General features: G+C 39.3%; 1 protein-coding gene across 5 annotated transcripts in view; it reads left to right on the top strand.

The window, feature by feature from the left end:
- Positions 1 to 20,557, top strand: part of ptprz1b (protein tyrosine phosphatase receptor type Z1b) — a 115,253-nt gene that overhangs the window by 23,970 nt on the left and 70,726 nt on the right. The gene's annotated exons all lie outside the window — the stretch shown is intronic.

Below are 20,557 nucleotides of genomic sequence, written 5' to 3'. Positions count from 1 at the left end.
TGTAAAAAGATGAAAACAAAATAAATAACAGAAAAAGGTAGGTATTTTGGGACATCAGGGCTTGGATTATGATGTTTTACTTAGAAGTTATTTGGCATGCTAATATCTTCCAACAGTGGAAGTAAAGTTCTGGCCCCGCCCACAGCAAACGTTCGGGGATTGTTCAACAAAGTCTTTACCAAAGTTTAAGGATGTAATGATTCTTTGTAAATGGGTAAAAAAAAAAACTGATACAAACTCATCAACAAGTTCACTGTTGCAGAAAATTTAAAAATTGGTTTGCCTAGGCCTGTTCCTATTTAGAAATGCAGAGATGATGACATTTCTCTATGCAGGCTGGCTGTGAGTGTTCACATGCCTGTGAATGTGTGCGCAACTGTGAGTGTGTGCACGTGCCTGTGATTGTGCGTGCGCGCCTGTATGCTTGTGTGACTGTGAGTGTGCACACACCTGTCTGTATGTGCACACACCTGTGAGTTTGCACATGGCAGACTGTGTGCATGCTGTTCAAGTGGACTTCCCTCCAGTGAAATGGTCTTTCAGATTTAAAAGTTTCTCATAAGTCAGTCCCTTCAGGATTTTGCGATGATGTGGTTGCTACTGTTAACACAAATTCAAGCAAACCAGTATGGGGTTCCATTTGTGCCAAAAATATGTTTTTGCGTTTTTGCGTCCACTGCTTTGTCGTTGGTCCTTTGTCTATGTCTTTTAAACACGTTTATTGATTATTTGTTCATGTATGTGTTCTACTAAGCAACATTTTCAGTGTGTTTGTGCTTTTTTGATGATAACTTTGCATCTGTTTTGTGACGTTTGGAGCTTGCTTTAGTTTGAAAACTCTACATTGTCTTTGCTTTTGTCGTTTGCTTCTGTCGTTACCTCCTGTCGTCAGATAAGTCCTTAGCAACAGTTGCTAACGTCGTTTGCTACTGTCGTTACCCATGTCGTTACCTCCTGTCGTCAGACAAATCCTTAGCAACAGTTGCTAACGTCGTTTGCGCCTGTCGTTACCCATGTCGTTACCTCCTGTCGTCAGACAAGTCCTTGGCTAGCGTCGTTGGATCCTGTCGCCAGACTACTCCCTATACAGCTGCCAAATATTTTTTTTTTAAAAATCTTAGGGGTTTAATGTTGGGTTGCTAAAACTTGTATCCTTGTTTGCTCTCACACAACGAAGAAAATCTGTTTTACTACAGCCGACACCAGCGTTAGCCATGAGCAACACGGCTGACATATCTGCGCATGCGCACATCCAGAGACGGGGTGGAGGGGCAGGACGGGGGGGGGACGGCGGCATTCCCCGCACATGCGCAATGGCTTCACCTTTAGCAAAGCTCTTGCCAATTATTTGAAGTTAGACTGTTGCTTCAAATAAATCTCGTAATATTATTTGTTTCTTAATGCATCAGTTGTAATTTTTGAGTTTTCAAATATCTTAGTGTTAAATTATTGAGTGAAGTTGTTATTTGTAAAAGGTTGCCGTTTTACGTGGTTTCAGGTGGTTAGTAAATGTAGGTATTAATTTGAGCATATATATTTTAAAGTATTAACTTTAAGGATGATTTCAGACAAAACTTTTCAGAGTTCTTTGGCTTGAGTTACTAACTGATAAAAATAACAGGCCAAGCTTTAGACTGGATTTTATTTACCTGCTACGTATTTATTTGTCCATGAGATGGCGCTGTCGGGACCAATCCTTTTTTATGGCCCGTTTGCTCTTAATTTAGTCATTAGATGTCAACAAAGTCATTTGTCACAACAAATTTTGAATAAATTACAACTGATGCATTAAGAAACAAATAATATTAGGAGATTTATTTGAAGCAACAGTCTAACTTCAAATAATTGGCAAGAGCTTCGCTAAAGTGAAGCCATTGCGCATGTGCGTCGAATACCGCCGCCCCCCCCTCCTGCCCCTCCACCCCGTCTCTGGATGTGCGCATGCGCAGCACTATCAGCCGCGGTCCTCATGGCCAACGCTGGTGTCGGCTGTAGTAAAAACAGATTTTCTTCGTTGTGTGAGAGCAAACAAGGATACAAGTTTTAGCAACCCAACATTAAACCCCTAAGATTTTTTTTTTTAATATTTGGCGGCTGTATAGGGAGTAGTCTGGCGACAGGATCCAACGACACTAGCCAAGGACTTGTCTGACGACAGGAGGTAACGATATGGGTAACGACAGGAGCAAACGACGTTAGCAACTGTTGCTAAGGACTTATCTGACGACAGGAGGTGACGACAAAAGCAAAGACAATGTAGAGTTTTCAAACTAAAGCAAGCTCCTAACGTCACAAAACAGATGCAAAGTTATCATCAAAAAAGCACAAACACACTGAAAATGTTGCTTAGTAGAACACATACATGAACAAATAATCAATAAACGTGTTTAAAAGACATAGACAAAGGACCAACGACAAAGCAGTGGACGCAAAAACGCAAAAACATATTTTTGGCACAAATGGAACCCCATAAACCAGAGATTTGTTCTTCAGCCTGCAACTTTATAGCAACTTTGACCAATCTACAGTGACAACAGTTATGGATGAGGACGCAGCTTCACAACTGTTTCTCTTCTGACTCCTTACCGGGAGCCGTGCTCTTTTTTATTGAATTTCTTTAGCTGTGTCTTTTTTTCTCAGCAAGCTGCATGTGAACGGTCATTTGCGCTGAGTGCAGCGACTGGGGGGGTTACATCGTTGCATTCCTACCAAAGTTGGAGCAAAACAACGTTCTGCTTTCGCTCTTCTTTGAAACTCAAACATCATCATCTAACAAGTGATATCCCATAATACCGACCTCATTTGGTTTCTCATTTCCACATTTCCTTTTCATTTTGTTTCTTTTTTTAATGAAATTGTGCTTGTGTTAAGAATTACATCTCAGTCTATATATAAATATATATGTTGCTTTTTTATTGTCGTTGTGATCTTTAATATGTTTTGTGTTGATGTGATATTCACTCCGGGGCGACCGTATGCCATCACGACCTCCTCACAAATCTCATTCACGAATCCTCCCTGACAGTCAGCCAGATACGGCCGTGAGCAAAGGATGATCTTCACGTCTCATTGCAGAGACAACCACTGATGCCCTTTTTTTCCCTCTCAGCACCAAATATGGAGCTTTAGCACCTCACGTCAGACTCATCCCCCAAGTGCAATTCTGCTCATGTTGACTGTTGACGGCTTTGGCTGACTGCTCACACATTTAGAGTGTAGTTATGAATAAAACTGATTTAAACAATAATCACTTGAAGAATGAACATTTGTACTTTTCACTTGAATGACTACAAAGATGGTCGAGGGTCGTCTGGTTTAAAGACAGTAAATGTGACTGTCATGGCCGCACACACATGAATGTAAGACGGACTGTGAAGCCACGGACACAACCTGCATGTGACAGGCGTTCAAGAACCCACAATTAGCGCATTCTTGAACCCGTGTCACGTAAGGTTTGGTGCAAAAAGTTCCAAATGCTTTTTTTCCCAGCTCTATTCTGATATATGAAAACTTAAGGTCGTAGAATTCCTGCTCGAGTCAAACCACAATCATGCATTCCTCCTTTATAATCCATTTTTAAAATGTTTGCTCTAGAGATGGGCGATCAATCAGTACCAGTATTGATATTGACCAAAATTTGAATAATCGGAATCGGCCAAAAAATAAAATCTACAGATATTGTTCCTATTTTGACATGTATACTTGTTCCTAGACTCTGGCACTGAGAAGCTTATGTTTACAGTCAAAGTCAGTAATTATTGTATTTTGAGTTTTATTTTATTTTTGATAGAATACATGTTGTTACTAAGACATCTCTGGTACTGTTTAGTCAGTAAGTGGTCTGAATATTTTCAGATCTATTTTCAGTTTTAAAGAGACACTTGTTCCCATGAAATCCTTTGCTGTAGGTTATGTTTAAAACAGGGGTGTCAATCACACAAAACACACCCTAACTAATCCCTAACTACTCATTATCTACATAGTGCATAGTGCTGCCACAAACGATTATTTTAATCGTTGACTAACTACTGATTATTCTTTCAGGTTAGTCGACTAATCGGTTCATGCTAAAACTGGATATAAAGCACACATCTTTAATCATCGTTAGCTTTAAAATAACTAAAATAAAGACAATTAAGATGATAGTTTATTCAACTTTTAATGAATCATGCAGCTTCGGTCCTGGTATTAAAATTTGAATTGAATTGAACTTTATTCATATCCCAGAGGGATAGCAGATTGTTTGATTGTAACAGATAAAACAAGATTAAATCAAATGAGGTTGGCATCTGAAATAAAGAAACGGTTTTTCACTAAAGATAAAGTTTTGGTCTTACTGACTCAAATATAACTGAAGTGCTTTTTTTTTTTTTTGGTGCTGAACAATCACAACTGTATTAATCTTCACTACACTCTGACTCTTTAGAATCTCCATACTGAACCATGTTCTTGCTTGTAGCAGGAAAGTTAGCATTTCTGCATGTCTTGATCTCTTTTGAGACCAGATGTTTTCCTTTCAGCAAAAGTTTCCCTGCAATGTCTACCCCATTGCAGGGAGGAACTGGAAACATTTAGCGAGCCATGAAAGTGTGGGGAAACACCCCTCATTTTTACTCCACCATTATAGACGATCATCTTTTTTAGCTTAGTTTGCTCTCTGTTGTGCTAAAGTTAGCTTAGCTTACTAGACGACAATCCCCCTTTATCATACTCAGTCACAACATACTTCCTCTTCAGGTGTTCATGCATCGCTGTAGTGTTGCCATGTAGATATTATACTCAACACTTTTTCTTTCATTTTTTTTACATTTTCCACAATTTCCAGCTCCGTTGGCGTGTTGTTATGGTCCCTGAGTCTTCCTATAACTGTCTGTGACATCTCTACTGATCCGGATTAGCACTACTGCGCTTGTGTGTCAAAGAAAATTGAATTAGAAAGTGTACATCAGAGTTTTGAGATGAAATTTGTCTGTCTGTCTTGTCTAGTCTGGTCTGATCTGGTGGCCTGGATTTGAAAAGCTATCCGGACACCACTTTTGTTTCGTTTTTCGAAACAACGGATATGATGTCACAGAATTCACGAAGAGAAAATCAAATCAATCCAAACATTTAACGACGTCTCTTTGTGACTCCACTGTGTTCTGATGATGACAAAGTGGATGGTTTGTTAAGAAATTACACTTAAAACACGCTTTTTCACAAAAATTGTTAAACCGCAATGCATTGTGGTCTACATTTGCTAATATCTGGTCATCGATGAACCCTAGTTTTTCGCAAAGACTTCTGGGAACTTTCTAGTAAACTCAGTTTAGGAATTAGTTGATTCAGACAGCACTAGAAAATGGCGAACGCACTATATAGTGAGTGGGGGGGGACCAGTCTCTGGTCAAAGTTTAACCAGGTGTAACTTTTGATGCACGTGTAATGGCTGTGTTGAATGTCTGTGAGGAACTCAAAAATGTTCTTAAAAATGTGCTTAGTGAAGTAGAAACTCAATCGTTTTGAATGCGATAACATGCATTTATGTGTGCCTACATGGACTTTCTATTGAAAGTGGTCGCTTGGACGCGTGTTTCTGAGGCCATGTGAATGTAGCTAGAAACAACCTTTCTTTGAAACCTTTTGCTGGTACTTTCTTGAATGTTGACAGAAATCATAACCAAGTTACAGTTTGTAAGCATACAAGTTTATAGTACTAATACATGAAACGCAGGTTAAAGCAGTTACGCCTGAATATAACAGGCAAAAAATGGCGTTCCTCGTCTCTGAAACCAGAACGCCGCAGCCTCCTGAAGGGTTTTCCTGGGAGTCACACAGTTTGCCACACAGCCTGGTAAAGGTCAGGCTGGAGATCACACGAATTTCAAGTGCACTTCCTGCAGGAGAAGCCTGATCTATCTTTGGCCATATGGCATTTTGTCTTATAGCAAACTCAGCAAGGAGCTCCTGCAGAGTTAAGCTAAGATCAGACAGAAACAAAGAGTGGACGCAGACGGACAGCCGTGGGTCCCAGAGCAGGAGATTAGAGTTATAATGGTCAGGGGTATCAGGAGGAAAGCTATTAGACTTATCAGTAGGGGTCGTCAGTAATACCCCACCACCACCCTTTTTTAATACCATTCAATTGTAAACAAAAGATTTGGTCTGAAATGTGTCATAAATGTGATAAATATGTTCAGTGTTCCCTCGTTTATCGCAGGAGTTTGGTTCTAAAAAGAATCCGTTATTGATGAAGTCGGCAAAATATATTTACAGATGTTTTAAAACCCGACTCTAAAGGTTCAAACCTTTGTAGAAAAATAAGTTCAGCATTATAGAATGAAAACAAAGATTGCAATCTAATATTTGTCAAAGTGAATGTACTCTAGCATGGAGGAAATTGTTTGACAAGGTCAACAGCCAATTAGGACGCAGAATGATACGCTGTCAAAAGGATAGCATTGAAAAATCCACAAAGCATAGAGACTGCAACAGGTGAACTGCAGTGTACCGAAGGACAGGGTTCCTGCGAGGTCTTAAAAAGTCTTAAAAGCATTGAATGTAGGATTTTAACAGCAAAAATAACAGCAGCATAACTAAACATTATGCACCAAAACGCTGAATGCCAACCGTATTCAACTTGCAAAGAAGCGCCCTAAAGCACCATGCACAGACCTCAAACAAGATTTTAAAAAATGCAGCTTTGATCATAAAATAAGAATAAATAATAAAATCCAGAGGCCTCCTGGACGCCTCCCTAGAGTGGTGTTCCGGGCATGTCCCACTGGGCGGAGGCCCCGCGGAAGACCCAGGACACGCTGGAGAGACTACGTCTCTCAGCTGGTCTGGGAACGCCTCGGGGTCCCCCCAGAGGAGCTGGAGGAAGTGGCCGGGGAGAGGGAAGTCTGGGCATCTTTGCTTGGACTGCTGCCCCCGTGACCCGGTCCGGATAAGTCGAAGAAGATGGATGGATAATAAAATAAGCAATATTTAATAAAATGGAAAATAGGAGGATAAATTGGTCCTAATTTTTTGACAGGGATGCCCTTAAAAGGTCTTAAAAACTTAACTGGAAGAAACTTGTAGGAACCCTGGAAGAAATGCTGTATACAAATGTATATGTATTTAAATAAGACTAATTTCCTGTTTTGAATATTAACCCTCAAAGGCCATACCAATTTTCTTTAAAATGACTAATATTTAGATTTTTTGCTGAATCTGACCTGAGACTCAGAATCTTAATTTGTTTTTAACCACTGTGAATGTTTAAAAAAAAAAAAAAGTTTTACTTAATAAACATATAAACAGAATTAGGACAATATTTTTAATTAAGCAGAAAATGGTTTATTCAAATTAAAAATAGAAATATTTTTTATATCACAATATTGTTTTTTCCATATTGTGCAATAACAATATATACCCCGATATAAACCAAATAGCTATATTTTTACTTTAAATATTTGTTTCCTATCATATTCTCAACATAATAGATGCAAGGAAAATCATGCAACTATTTTTTTAAATAGCTAAAAAAAAATATACATACATACAAACATAAACTTATAATAGAACTTCAGACAAAATTATCTTTGGCATTTTACTTTTTGGACTTTTTTCTGAATTTTTTTTAAGAAAATAAATTACATACAAGTAATTTATAAATTGTATGAACATGTATCTGCTGTCATCTAACTGTAAGCTCAAAGGTAAACAAATAAAAAATATGAATTACCAAAATAAGACTAATAAACATAAGTAAGTAAATATTGGAATCTTCAAAATAAAAGTCTATCGTGATAGACACATTCCTCTATTTAGAAAAAGTTCTATTTCGATATCTATCGTTTTATTGCCCAGCCTTGCCCCCGTAAGGGTGTTGTTGACTAAGGCTTAAGACCAAAAAAAAAAAAAAAACTTTTTCTGATCAATTTTACATCATTGATACAGACTGGAGTACACAGCAAGAAAAACACATTGAACGAATGAAAGGATTTAAAAGAGAAGTGGTTCAGATAAATGTAAGAAATCTATTTAACAAATATAGAAAATAAATCCTTTTTAGAGCTGACAAAATATGTGATTAAATTCAAATGTTTTGATTAATTTGTAGCAATAATAAGCATAAAGTTGACTGTTTCTGTCAGTACACTTGCCAGTATTTGTCAAAAGAAATTAAATATGAGAGAAGCAGTTGTTTCTGTCAGATTAATCTCCTTTTTTCTGTCAAACTCTGTTTGTTGGATTAAAAGATGGAATCAGAAAATGAGAGCAGCCTTCCTGCTGTAGATGGAAACCTCTTTCCCTCCTTCTAGGTTTAGAAGTTCATGATCACAGCTGAGGCTGACCGCTCCTTAACATTCAGCGTAAGTGTAGTCACCATGTGCGCTTCAACACAGTCTTGTTTTTGTCCGCCGCCCCGTTCCTTGCCTTGTCCTGCGCTCTGAGCCGTGAGTAAAAGCATTATCATGTGAAAGAAATGCACTTCATTGTGAGGCGTCGCGCACAGCGCTGCAGTTGGGTCAGAAGTGGGGGGGGGCAGAGGAATAATGAGAGACGGGCTTCAGACGGAGAGACGGAAACTTGGAGAAACTTTCAAATGAGGTTAAATCAAAATCACAATAGCTCTTTTCAGATCACTCCCTTCGGATAGAGCGTGATTGTTTGCTTAGTTTCCACAAGTTTAAAATCTGAAATAAACACATATGAACAGTGGGACAGAAAAGTATTTGTATATCTGTCAGATTCTGCAAGTTGTTCAACTTAAAAAAAAGTTTGGTTTGTAATGTTTATTGTAGAACTGGGCATGTGATGCAAGTTGAAGAATACGTAGAAAGAGTCTTGGTGGGAAATGTCAAAGTGGTCCAAATTTGGGGAATTTTGCTCCAGGCTTTTTCTTTCACAGCTTGAATGAATGAATTAATACAATGGTTTATATCAAGCAATCATGTAATAATACATGAAATAACATATCGCATAATAAATCACGAGTTGATCGCTTGAAAGGGAATGGAAGGAAGAGAATTTTTATAATCCCACCCCGGCTTGACCATACCATTTTCTTTACATGAATTATCAATATCCAGTTGAGGGAAAAATATAAAATATTTATACTCTACAATAATACTGTAGATTCAGGTTATTAAAGATCATTAATATCAGCGATATAATTAGATTTCAAACATCCACAGACAAATTATTTATAATAATCAGTAACAATAATCTGAATATACTCAGATGATTATAATCAGGAAAACATCATCCACATCAATCAATACCAGAAGCCCAAGCATATTCAGACCATCATCACCAGAAGAAATCCCCCGTACCAACCAGCATCAGAAATGCAGAGCATAACAGATGATTATCTATAATCATCTGAATATATTCCAGACCCCCACCATCGATCAATATAGAAGATCCTCCCGATGATGATCCGAGCATACCCCAGAGCTCCGGCACCGATCAATGCAAACGACTTTCCCAGATGATAATCATCATCAGGAAGAAAAATCATCTACATTAGGCAATGCAAAAAATAAGACAATTTGTACAGATTGTATTCATTAAAGAATTAAATAATAATAAAAAAAGTAATAATAAATAGAAAAAAAAATCAAGAATTGGTGATACATCACAGTTTAGGAACAAGTTTAAGGCCACGTAATCGTTCTTCGTTGTTATGACTGAGAGACTATAAAGTTGTTATCATATTAAGGGAATTGCGCTCAAGTTCTGCAGCCCCTCTGATAATCGGGTCAAAGTTCACCTTCAGCGGTTTGTTGAGTTCACATTTTGCTTCAATTAAAGGTTCAAACATACGTCATTCCACAGTTTTCAAAGTCGTTCATAGATTTTATTTCCAGAGGTTTAGTCAGGTCCGAGAGGTTGGACAAAAATTCTGGAGTTCTGCACCAAAGGTTTCTTTGGATCTGTTTTCTCTTTTCTAACAGTCTTGCATGCTTTGCCAGATCAACATGATATTTCAAGAGATGATCATAAAGATAGACAGCTGTCCCCTTCAGGTGTTTGCTTTGTTTCATCAGAGCTATCTTCTGCTTTCGATTCACAAACCGGATCAGGTTCACTGGTTTATCTGTATTCTTTCTCCGAGGAAGCGGATGACAGACCTCAACAGTATTTAGGTCCAAGGAAATCCCTTTAGACGCAAGAAACACTCCAACTTGATTCTCCATGGCTGCGTTAGCATCCACCATAGTTCCCTTAACATCCATGCCAACGTTGGTAGCACCAGGCCGTGCCCGGGGTTGCAGTTGAAGTCACATAAGAATCACAATATTCATCCATAGCTGTTGGTTGTGATCATGCATTCTTCTCTTCAGGAGATCTTGCCGATTATCTCGTTCGTTACGTGCCTTTTCTTGTTGGAAATCTTCCACAAGTTGTAGCAGCGCTGATGGCTAGGCCTCAAGTTTCATCAGTGCTGTTATTTTAGCATCCATTAGCATCAGCGGAGTTAGTTCTGCCTGGATATCAGCGAGCTTGATTTTGAGCTCTGTCAAATCAGCTTCAAGATTTTTCTTCGGTGCCGCGTCCGTTGCAGTAGCTGTGTTGCAGCAGCTCGATGAATAAAGTCACTTGTGCGCAACTTTAAAGACTTTGAAAGCCGAAGAGTTGAGGAGAGTTGGAGACGCATGTCTGCTGCTCGTGACTCCGATTCCGATACATGAAAGACTTGGTGTCGTAAGATTTAGGCTTGGCACAAACCGCAAATATTAATTTCTCCTCTCCTGTGTGATTAGTTTTCAAACGGCTGGAGCTTCCATGAAAAGGGACACCACCTTTATGTGACTACCAAATATAAAATATTGGTATGGTGAACTATCGCAATATTTCAACTCACAAACGATTACCGGTCCTCTCTTTCCCTGTATCCGTTCCTTAAAATAATACCAAAGAAGTCCACCAGGGGGCGCTGCACATGAGCATGATAGTGAAATGAAAGGATGCTGTCTCAAAACCATCATTAATTTTTACCAGATCAATAAGCTTTTAGCCCAAATGACACTGACAATGGACCGAAGACATTGACAATAGACCAAAGACATAGACAATGGGCCAAAGACATAGACAATGGGCCAAAGACATAGACAATGGGCCAAAGACATAGACAATGGGCCAAAGACAAAGACAATGGGCCAAAGACATAGACAATGGACCAAAGACATGGATAATGGACCAAAGACATGGACAATGGACCAAAGACATGGACAATGGACCAAAGACATGGATAATGGACCAAAGACATAGACATTAGACCAAAGACAGATAAAGATATGGAAAGTGGACACAAAAACAGATTTTTGGCACAAACAGGACTCCATATAGCCCACCCTCAGCCAGACTCTGCCTTCAGTGGCTACAAGGTAAATTGAGTTTGAGAACCCTCAAGTAAAGGTTTCAGTTAAATTGTATTAAATTGGGATCATTTTTCCTAAATTTGTAGTAACTTTTTCCCCACTGGTGCCATAAATCTTAGAAGGGCTGGATCGTGGTCAGTCTACAGCACCAAAGTCCGACCATCACTTTGGATCTGGACCAGAGCTGGTTTGATTGTATTCTCACCAACACTTTAGCATTAACTCTAAAAAGAGCTTTCCATAGTCTTTGACAAATGTTTTTGGCATAAACAAGAAAGTGTCTTTGTTTATTTTTGCTGCATAAAAAGTCCTGCTTTTCCACTCTGTGCTTCTGCCTGTAAGACATCCCTGAGGGCCCCATCTGCTCACTGTGAGTTTTGAGGTCTGATATCTGTGGAAGCTCCAGCAAGCAAAAAAAAGAAAAATCCCAAAAGCAAATAATCTTTCTACTCCCACTAAAACTTTAAACGAAGGAGTTTCTGTTCTTGTATACGTTTGCCAAAATATTTCTGTGACATTTTCTATGAATTATTCATCTTTGTGCTTATACAGCCTAAATGAAGGGATTGTTCTGTGAGATGAACAAGATTATGAGGAGTTAAATTATAATGATAAATGGTTTCAAATGGATAGCAGCCTGTGATGTCACATCCAGATCCTTCATAGCCAGAGGGACAAGCGCACATAAATATTCCCTGAGTGCTTTGTCTGAGGAACACACACTCATGCACCTATGAGTTACATCAAATATTAATGACGCCGTCCTGTCCTTCCTTGTGTTTTTGTATAATGTCTCTCTTCTTTATTGAAGCAACGTGACTGGAAAGAGCGAGGAGCTGCTTCAGACTGCTGGCCATTTTTATGTCCACATTTGGAGTCAGATCACACTTTTGGTTCGATCTTGCCCTCGTTTCCGTGAAATCATCCTTTCTGCAGCGCAGGCCACAGCTCCTCCTGCAGCTGAATGATTAAAGCTGCAATTCTGAGGACAGGCGGAGGACTTCATCTGCCTCAATCTGACCAAAATTCACAACTCGACCTCTTCAGAGGGACGCTTGTCAATGTGAACAAACATGAAAAAGTCTTCTAGCCGCTCGACTTAGATGTAGTCACTCTTACTTCTGTTGAATGTGGATCTGGAGACATTTATTATACTTCAAAATTAAATTCCAAATCCTAATTTAGTTGGTTATGAAAACAGTCTTCATATAAATGGAGCTTTAGGGTGGAAAATGTAAAATTTACATGAGAAATGAACAGAAAATTAGATTTCTTTCTTGAAAAATACAATTAAATTGCTCTCAAAAAATAATAAAATTAATAAATAATGAATAAATATGTCAGTTTCAAATCTGTTCATCTATTTTCATTAATCCTGCCCCTATAAGTGTATTTGGTAAATTATAAATTTGTCTTGATTTTTGTCTGAAATGTGAAGTATCCAAATGGAGGAGACAGACTTTAGCTGAAACACACACATTGAAAAAAATTACCATGACGGTAACAACTGCACTGGAGAATTACACAGTAAAACTGAATAAAACCTAAACAAAAGAACTCTTTTTTTTTTTTTTCCAGGTAAAACGAAAACAGTTTCCCACTAACTTACAGCAATTAAAAAAACAAAAACAAACAAAGTTTATGCACTGCAAAAATGGTAAACTAGAAATTAAATAATAATAAAAAATACACTATAAATGGATAATAAAAATAAAAAATAAAGGGAAAGTTAAGAAAACATCTGATCATCAACAATTAACTGAACTTTTCTTTCTGTTTTCGGCATAGTGGTAGCCATACTTGTAGTTTGTGCCTTTTATTTCTTTTTCAAATTTAGTTGTAGGTGGGACTGTGTGCAATCCCTCCCACTTTTCCTCCTTGTTGTTTAGAGCTCTATTTGCCGGCTCCCAAGCTGACATTGCAACACAAATGGCTACTGGAGCCAACACGATTTGAATTGAGACATTTTCAGAAATGCAGTTTCAGTCCTTAAATTATTTTATACATGTCCTCCATCATGCCCTGCGACACACTGGCGACCTGTCGAGGGTGTACCCCGCCTTCGCCCATCAGCAGCCGGATTACGCCGGGGTCACACCGGATGCGAAAGCGCCACAAAGCGGCGCGGAACAGAGTGCGCTTCCGTTCGGCGCCCATGTTAACCTATGGCGTCGGTCACACCAGGTGCGGCGCGGAGGGTCCGTGCGGTGCAGCGCAACGTTTCGGCGTCTTGCCTATTTTTTGCACGAGCCACGAGCGCTCCGTGCCAATACTGGCAGGAAGTTGCATCAAAATACATGAGAAAATCCAGTTTATTTTCAAAATAAAACCAATTTTTCACAATAAAACGCCGCGATTGACAAATGTGATCATGTTTTTGTGTCTAAACAGACTGTAGAGATGAAAATATGCATACAATCAAAACACACAGACACGGGTGCACGAGAGCCCCCACTATGGCATTATTTTTGTTCCAAAAGTCTACACAGAAATAAAACATCTCCGCGAACGTATCACACATTCCTCGCGGACATTGCAGACCCTCGCGAGCGCTTCTGCCCCTCTCCCGAGGAGAAAAAGGCCACGCGCGCTCGCCAGTGTGTGTTTCTCGCGACCAGGAGTCCTCGCGAGAGCATAAAAAGTGCTCGCTGCGCTCGTGAGCTCGCCCCCTCGTGCCCCAATGATGCTCGCGTGCCAGCAGAACTTCAGTGACCGCGCGCGCGAAACATTTTGGTTTGTGCGCTCGCGGAGTCTCTTTCTACGCGCAAGTGAAAGACGACTTTTGACACATGGGGGCGGAGACAGAGGAGCTGCGTTGGCTCTCTTCTGATTGGCCTATTTTGTACACTGGAGGTTTACGTTTGCCCAGTAGATGGCAGTAATGCACCTCAATGCTGTGTGCCATCCGCTATTAAACCAGACAAGAAGAAGAAGTTGTATAAAACTCACCATTTAACCTTAAAATTGATCATTTTTTGTGTTTTGGTTAATTTAAGTTTACAAGGTTTAATGGAATACTAAGTATCAGAAAATGGACACTTCAAAGGTCATTGTTCTGCTTATACCAGACATGGGCAAACTCCAGCCCGCCCCCACGTTTGGTCCGGCCCGCTGAGCATATCAGAAAGGCATGATTTTTTTCCATCTGGCCTCACAGATCAAAACCCACATAAAATGTGTTTTTATTCTCCCTTCTCCCTATGAATCCCCAAAGTCTCTGTTAAATAGAACAGAATTTAGCTTTTTTTTTGTACATCTCAGTTCACCTTTCGCGTCTCGCTGATTCTTTCAGAGCTATTATGCTGGAATCTACTATACAAATCAATTTAAAAGTCAGTCATACTTTGACATTATGTAACACACATTCACACATTTTAACACAGATATATACAATTCATATTTTTTTTATTAATGTTTGTGTGAAATGGCCAAATAAAGATGGTGAACACAAAACTTGTTGAGATGAGAATTGGTTTAATTGACGCCTTTGGCAGCGAAGTTTGCCAAAACGTCAGAAAGATTGACAAAAAAGGTCAAAAGACTCTGGTACCCAATTTAGAAAAAAATTAGAAAATTTAAAAAAGAAGAAGAGGAGAAACGAGACAAAGAGAAAGGTATATTCTCATAACAATGGACAGGAGAGGACAGGCTGTTGATTATATTTCTGAAATTTGTTAGTATTATTTTTTTTTCCGGAATAATTTCTATGAAGATCAAAGAGAGATTATTTTTTTTATTATTTTTCATTTCATAAACAGTGTTTTTTATTTGATTAAAGGATTATGTGTGGTCCGGCCCCTCTGCCAAATTTTAGAAGCCATTGTGGGCCACAAGTGGAAAGGTTTGCCCACCCCTGGCCTAAACCATAGTCACCTGCAAAATAAATACATTAAATCAATCATTAGTACTTTGATTGTTCTGTTTTCTGTCTCAATCGTTTTTACAAGAAACAGACCATTGGATAAGCAGTGATTCTCATTGTTATGGTAACAGCTACCAAGCCTGCACCACCCTCGCTCTGCATCACAGGAGGAAACGTCCGGTTGGATGGAAAGTTCATCTCTTAATAATTGTTTTTGTCCAGATAATGAAACAAAAGTTTGTTTTAAAGAAACAAAGTCTACAAGTTGTTTCCTGTTTTGTTTTTTTGCAAAGAATCTCCACCATTAACTGCATTAACTTGTTTAACCCTTGTGCTCTCTTATGGGGTCCAGATGACCCCACCATTACACTGATTTGTGATCCCTCCCATGACAAATGTGGATGAAGGTGGAAAGGATTTTATGTCTTCCACGGACACCAGTGAAGATAGAAAATCCTTAAAAAAAAATGTTCAGTGTGCTGTCTTGTGACCCCACTGTTAATGTATGTGTCTAGGATAGCACAAGGTTAACTCTATGCTCCAAGTTTCTATAGCTGCTGTTACCAATTAGCATTTAGGCTAGCTCAATAATATAAAACATTCAGGTTATTTAGAAGAAATCTCTTTTTTTGGTGCCCATTATTACTTTTTAATGGACACCCTGCAGCCAATCAGAATCGACCATGACATGACTTACTTAGTTAATCCAGTGACTGACATATCTCACTCTAAATAGAAGTGGTTCCAGTAGCTGTAGAGGAAGCAGAATCCTCTAACTTCAGTCAAAACCTCACAGACAAACCTTCACCATGTTTTGGTTTTTCACCATCTCTGTTAATTAAAGCCTGAGCGTCCCCTGAGAGTCCCCAGAGCTCCTGCTGAGGCAGTTCCACTTTGAAATCAGAACAAGAAGACCTCGAGTGCTGCAGTCTCTCCCAGTCAGCCAGAGGTGCTTTTCTTTCATCTTGTGTGCCTGTGGTTTCTTTTCATCCCTGTGCATCCTTGTGTACACCACCAACTTTGTTCCCAGCCGCTCTGGTTGTCCCTGCACCATCGGCTGGGCTCTCTTCTGCTCCAGTTTCTTCACAGATTTGTGGGTGATGTGAGGTAATGATGCAGAGGTCTGCACCTGAGCATGTGCACGTGTTCTGCTTCAGCTGCCTTTACTTTGCTGGGCCATCGCCTCACCAGGTCACTCACAGTTTTTTTATGTCAGGAATTGGTGGTTTAGGACCCAACATGCAGGAGACAAGACTCGATGGCAGAAACGTAAACGATAAATAAACTTTGACATGATAAAAAACCATGGAAAAACAAAAGGGGTAAAGCAGATGACCTGACCATGAAGAATTTAAAACCAGACACTCATTTACACTGAAGGTTATTAGCTAAACTGAAGACAGTTATAGATAAAAACTTTAACCTAGTGAGATTGACAAGGAAAACACAACATGATCAAAACTAAATGTTAAAGTGCCCCACCCCAAAAGGGCATATTCCAGATGCCCAAAGAAAGAAATACACAGAGGAGGAACACACAACAAAAGCTAGACCAGAAGACAGTAAAGGTTCCAACTAAGTAGAGATGAGGAGTCAACATGGCAAACCCCTTCTTAGGTACAAAGGAGTGAAGAGGAGCAACCAGGCGACCTTCCTCAGGAACAGACACATAAAGAGGACCGAGCCCCGCAATGTTACTCAGCAACAGACAAGAAGAGGAGCAATCATGTGACTCTACCAAGGAACAGACAAATGAAGAGGAGCCACTCTAGCGACCCTCTTCAGGAATAAACACGTGAAGAGGAGTGATTCTTGTGTGACCCTCTTCAGGAACAGACATGAAGAGGAGTGACTCTTGTGACTCTCTTCAGGAACAGACACATGAAGAGAAGTGACTCTTGTGACTCTCTTCAGGAACAGACACATGAAGAGGAGTGATTCTTATGTGACCCTCTTCAGGAACAGACACATGAAGAGGAGTGATTCTTATGTGACCCTCTTCAGGAACAGACACATGAAGAGGAGTGATTCTTGTGACCCTCTTCAGGAACAGACATGAAGAGGAGTGACTCTTGTGACCCTCTTCAGGAACAGACGCATGAAGAGAAGCGACTCTCCTAAGAAACAGACAAATGAAGAGGAGCGACTCTTGTGACCCTCTCAAAGAACAGACACATGAAGAGGAGCAGCTGTTGAGACTCTCCTAAGATATAAAACACACTAGCTAAAACTTACAAACTATAAGTATTTTTTTTTTTTTTACTTGGTATAAGACATAGTGACTGAAAAGTTAAGATGCGCAGATTTTTGGGAATTACTTTTTGTACGTCTGCCTACAGAGCAGGGTATAAGTACATTTATTTTCTGATTAGTTCTTTTTTTTGGTCTTGTTCTATCTAGTTCATTTAGAGTTTATGCAGCTCTGCCTGGAGGGTTTCATTGTTACAGATTCATTTCAGGGGTGCAGTGAGTCTCGGTGGATGAATCCTGAAAACTTCAGTTGTTAGGGGTTTTTGTCTGATTGTTGCGCAACCTTTCAGGGGGGAAGATGTTTTCCTCTCCTGAGTGTTTTCTCCGTGTTCAGACGTCTGGATGGACTGCAGGAGGAGTACACGGAGGCTTTTCTTGTCCTTTGAACAAAATGACGAGTCTGACTGTAGACGGTGGGGACGGGGGGAGCATTCATCATTAGAGGAGATCTCTTTGAATGACTGACGTGCACGCGGGTGTGGATGTGTGAGCAGTCCTTTCATTGTCACTCATTATAGATTCATTTAGCTGCTTAGATCTTGTCTGCTTCAGACCGGCTCCTTTGTGTCAGTCAGTCGGCCGGTGTGCATAAGCATGAATGCATTAATAAAACACTGATTCTGCTGAATAAAAATGACTGAAGCCGTGGCTTCTTCCTTTTTTTGAAGCTCCTTTGGGATCAAAAAGTGTTGTGGCTAATGGAGATGCTAATCCACAAACTATTGTTTAAAAAGGACTCTTTACTGTAACTCAAGCAATGTTTAAATCAAAATGCCCAAACCTGCACTTTATTCCTTTAGTTATGTTTTTTACTTTGACTCCTGTCTGTCTGCTTCTTAAATCTTGGGTTTTGACCGTACAGTCAGATGAAACACTGCCTCACCTGCAATCATAAAATGTATCCTACCACTAAAATAAATAAGTGCACATCTATGCTATAAATGGATTATATATGTATTATTTTAATCATTTTCGAAATCGTGATAGTGCCAAGTCCTGCGTCACGGCTGATTCCCATGAATTCTAGGTTGATTGCATGCATTTAGTTTACTTGATATGTTAATAATATCATTTATTTAAAAATCTATTTACATGGCAGACCTTTTTTTAAATCATACTTTCCGTTTAATAGGTAATGCATTTCACACCTGTCTGTTTTCTTATTTGGATCTGATGAGTTGATGTTTATCAGTCATTGGTAATAAAGTTAAACAGGAGTCCGTTATTTAATGTTTTTCTCTGACCGATCTCATTAAAAAGGTCTCAAAGTTGGACTTTTAAGTAATAAATAATGATTGGTTGAAGACAAACCAACACATCTACGTTGAGACTAAGAGACTTCTAAAACTTAAAAAGATAAGGAGGACTTTTATGCTAAAGTTATGGAGATTTTTTCCAGAAGGAGGGGTGCATGGACTTCATTTACACATAAAAGTTAAAATTTTGTGTCTGTGAATGTGCACCCTCCTTTGTGCTGTGTCTATGTTGTAGCCTATCTTTAGCATCCATCTTGGTGTTGTTTGGAGTTGAACTGTACTGCTACACATGTTTTATTCCTCTTTGGCCCAATGCAAACCTGCTGTATTTATAAAAAAAGGCTGTTATGAGATATGAGACACAGTCGGTAAGTAAGTAGTTTGTAAATAGGTTGTGCTCCCATGTTTGTAAATCTGACTCTTTAGTCCTGAAATGAAACTGAACAGACTGTAAATAGGATTATTTGGGTTGTAAAACGTGACATTTAATCAAGAGTGGAATGTTTTCACTGATGACCAAAGGCTGTTTCTTAAATATTAATAATTCATGTTTTAGTTGTCAGCAGCATGCTTTAAGTGATAAACCACCATCTGCCAATAAAAAAACCTGTTTCTGTGTTGTGAGTGCCCACAATGCATTACCAAAAAAATCAATATGAACCATGTTTACCATAAACATTTATCACAATAATGAGCAAAAACAGCGTAACTCTGAAAAAATAATTATGTTAGTCAATTTTTTAGTGTTTCTTCAAAAAACACACATGGTCTCCAGATAGTTGGAGCCAACATATTCCTGTTACAAGTGTTTTCATATTTCATATGTTCTGGTATCGGCAGTTAGATAAATAAAAAAATAGTTCAGGAACCAAGTGTTGTGCAATCTACTCCAAAGAATATGAAGGTTTAAGAACACTATTCATGAGAAATGCATAATTAGAGATTCAAAATGAGAGTAAAAAACTGTTGGTTTCAGAAGTTCTCATGACAAGTCCTAAAATGCATGAAATATCAGGAGAATACAAGAGAGGATTTCTGGTTTCCCTCCTATTTGAAGCAGTATCTAATTTAATGAATGGACAGTGGTTTGATCAAGAAAAGACTGATCTTTTGCCAAAGAACTAATTAACATATGGGAGTAAAAATAATCCATTTAACTTCCTTTTACTGGAGCGAGTTCAGATTCTAAACTGCTGGAGTTTTTCCCATGGCAGCCGGTCAATAATGCAGATCCAAAAGTGCCACCACGTGTTAAACACAAGCAGCGGCCACTTTTTCCCATTCAATATTTGATGCATTTCCAGCTATTTCTGCCCGCAGTGATGCCAGCGGGAGCAAACAGCACCCCTGAAAAAGTCAAGCTCTGTGGAGTCCTGCTGATCGTTTTCCATAAGGTCAATTCAGCAATGGAGAACTTTACTGGTGGAGTCGGACATCTCTCAATTTTTTTTGGCATTGAGGCTAAGCAAAAACAAGAAACTTGGAAAAACTACAAGAAGTGACAATTTTTTTTTCCTTTGGTTGACTTGAGATAACGACATCTACATTGTCATAAGAGCGGGCGGGTGGCTCAGTGGGCTAGGTGAAGGGCTGACACACAGGAGTCCTGGGTTCGATTCCCAGGGTTGTCCACTGATCTCCATCCAGATTGGGTCCTTAGACAAGACCCTTGACGCTGCTGCCTAACTGGGTCCCTGTGCCCCTCAAGTACAGGGTTGTGTCAGGAAGGGCATCCGGCATAAAAACTCTGCCAAATCACTGATGTGTAACAGTGGGTGCTGTTACGCTGTGGCGACCCCGAAAGGGATAAGCTGAAAGTGGACCCCATCAAA

This window comes from Oryzias melastigma, unplaced genomic scaffold (genome assembly GCF_002922805.2).
Source record: "Oryzias melastigma strain HK-1 unplaced genomic scaffold, ASM292280v2 sc00288, whole genome shotgun sequence".
Classification (NCBI taxonomy): domain Eukaryota; kingdom Metazoa; phylum Chordata; class Actinopteri; order Beloniformes; family Adrianichthyidae; genus Oryzias; species Oryzias melastigma.
The sequence above is the reverse complement of the archived record's forward strand: the minus strand, read 5'-3'. Positions and strand labels throughout refer to the sequence as shown.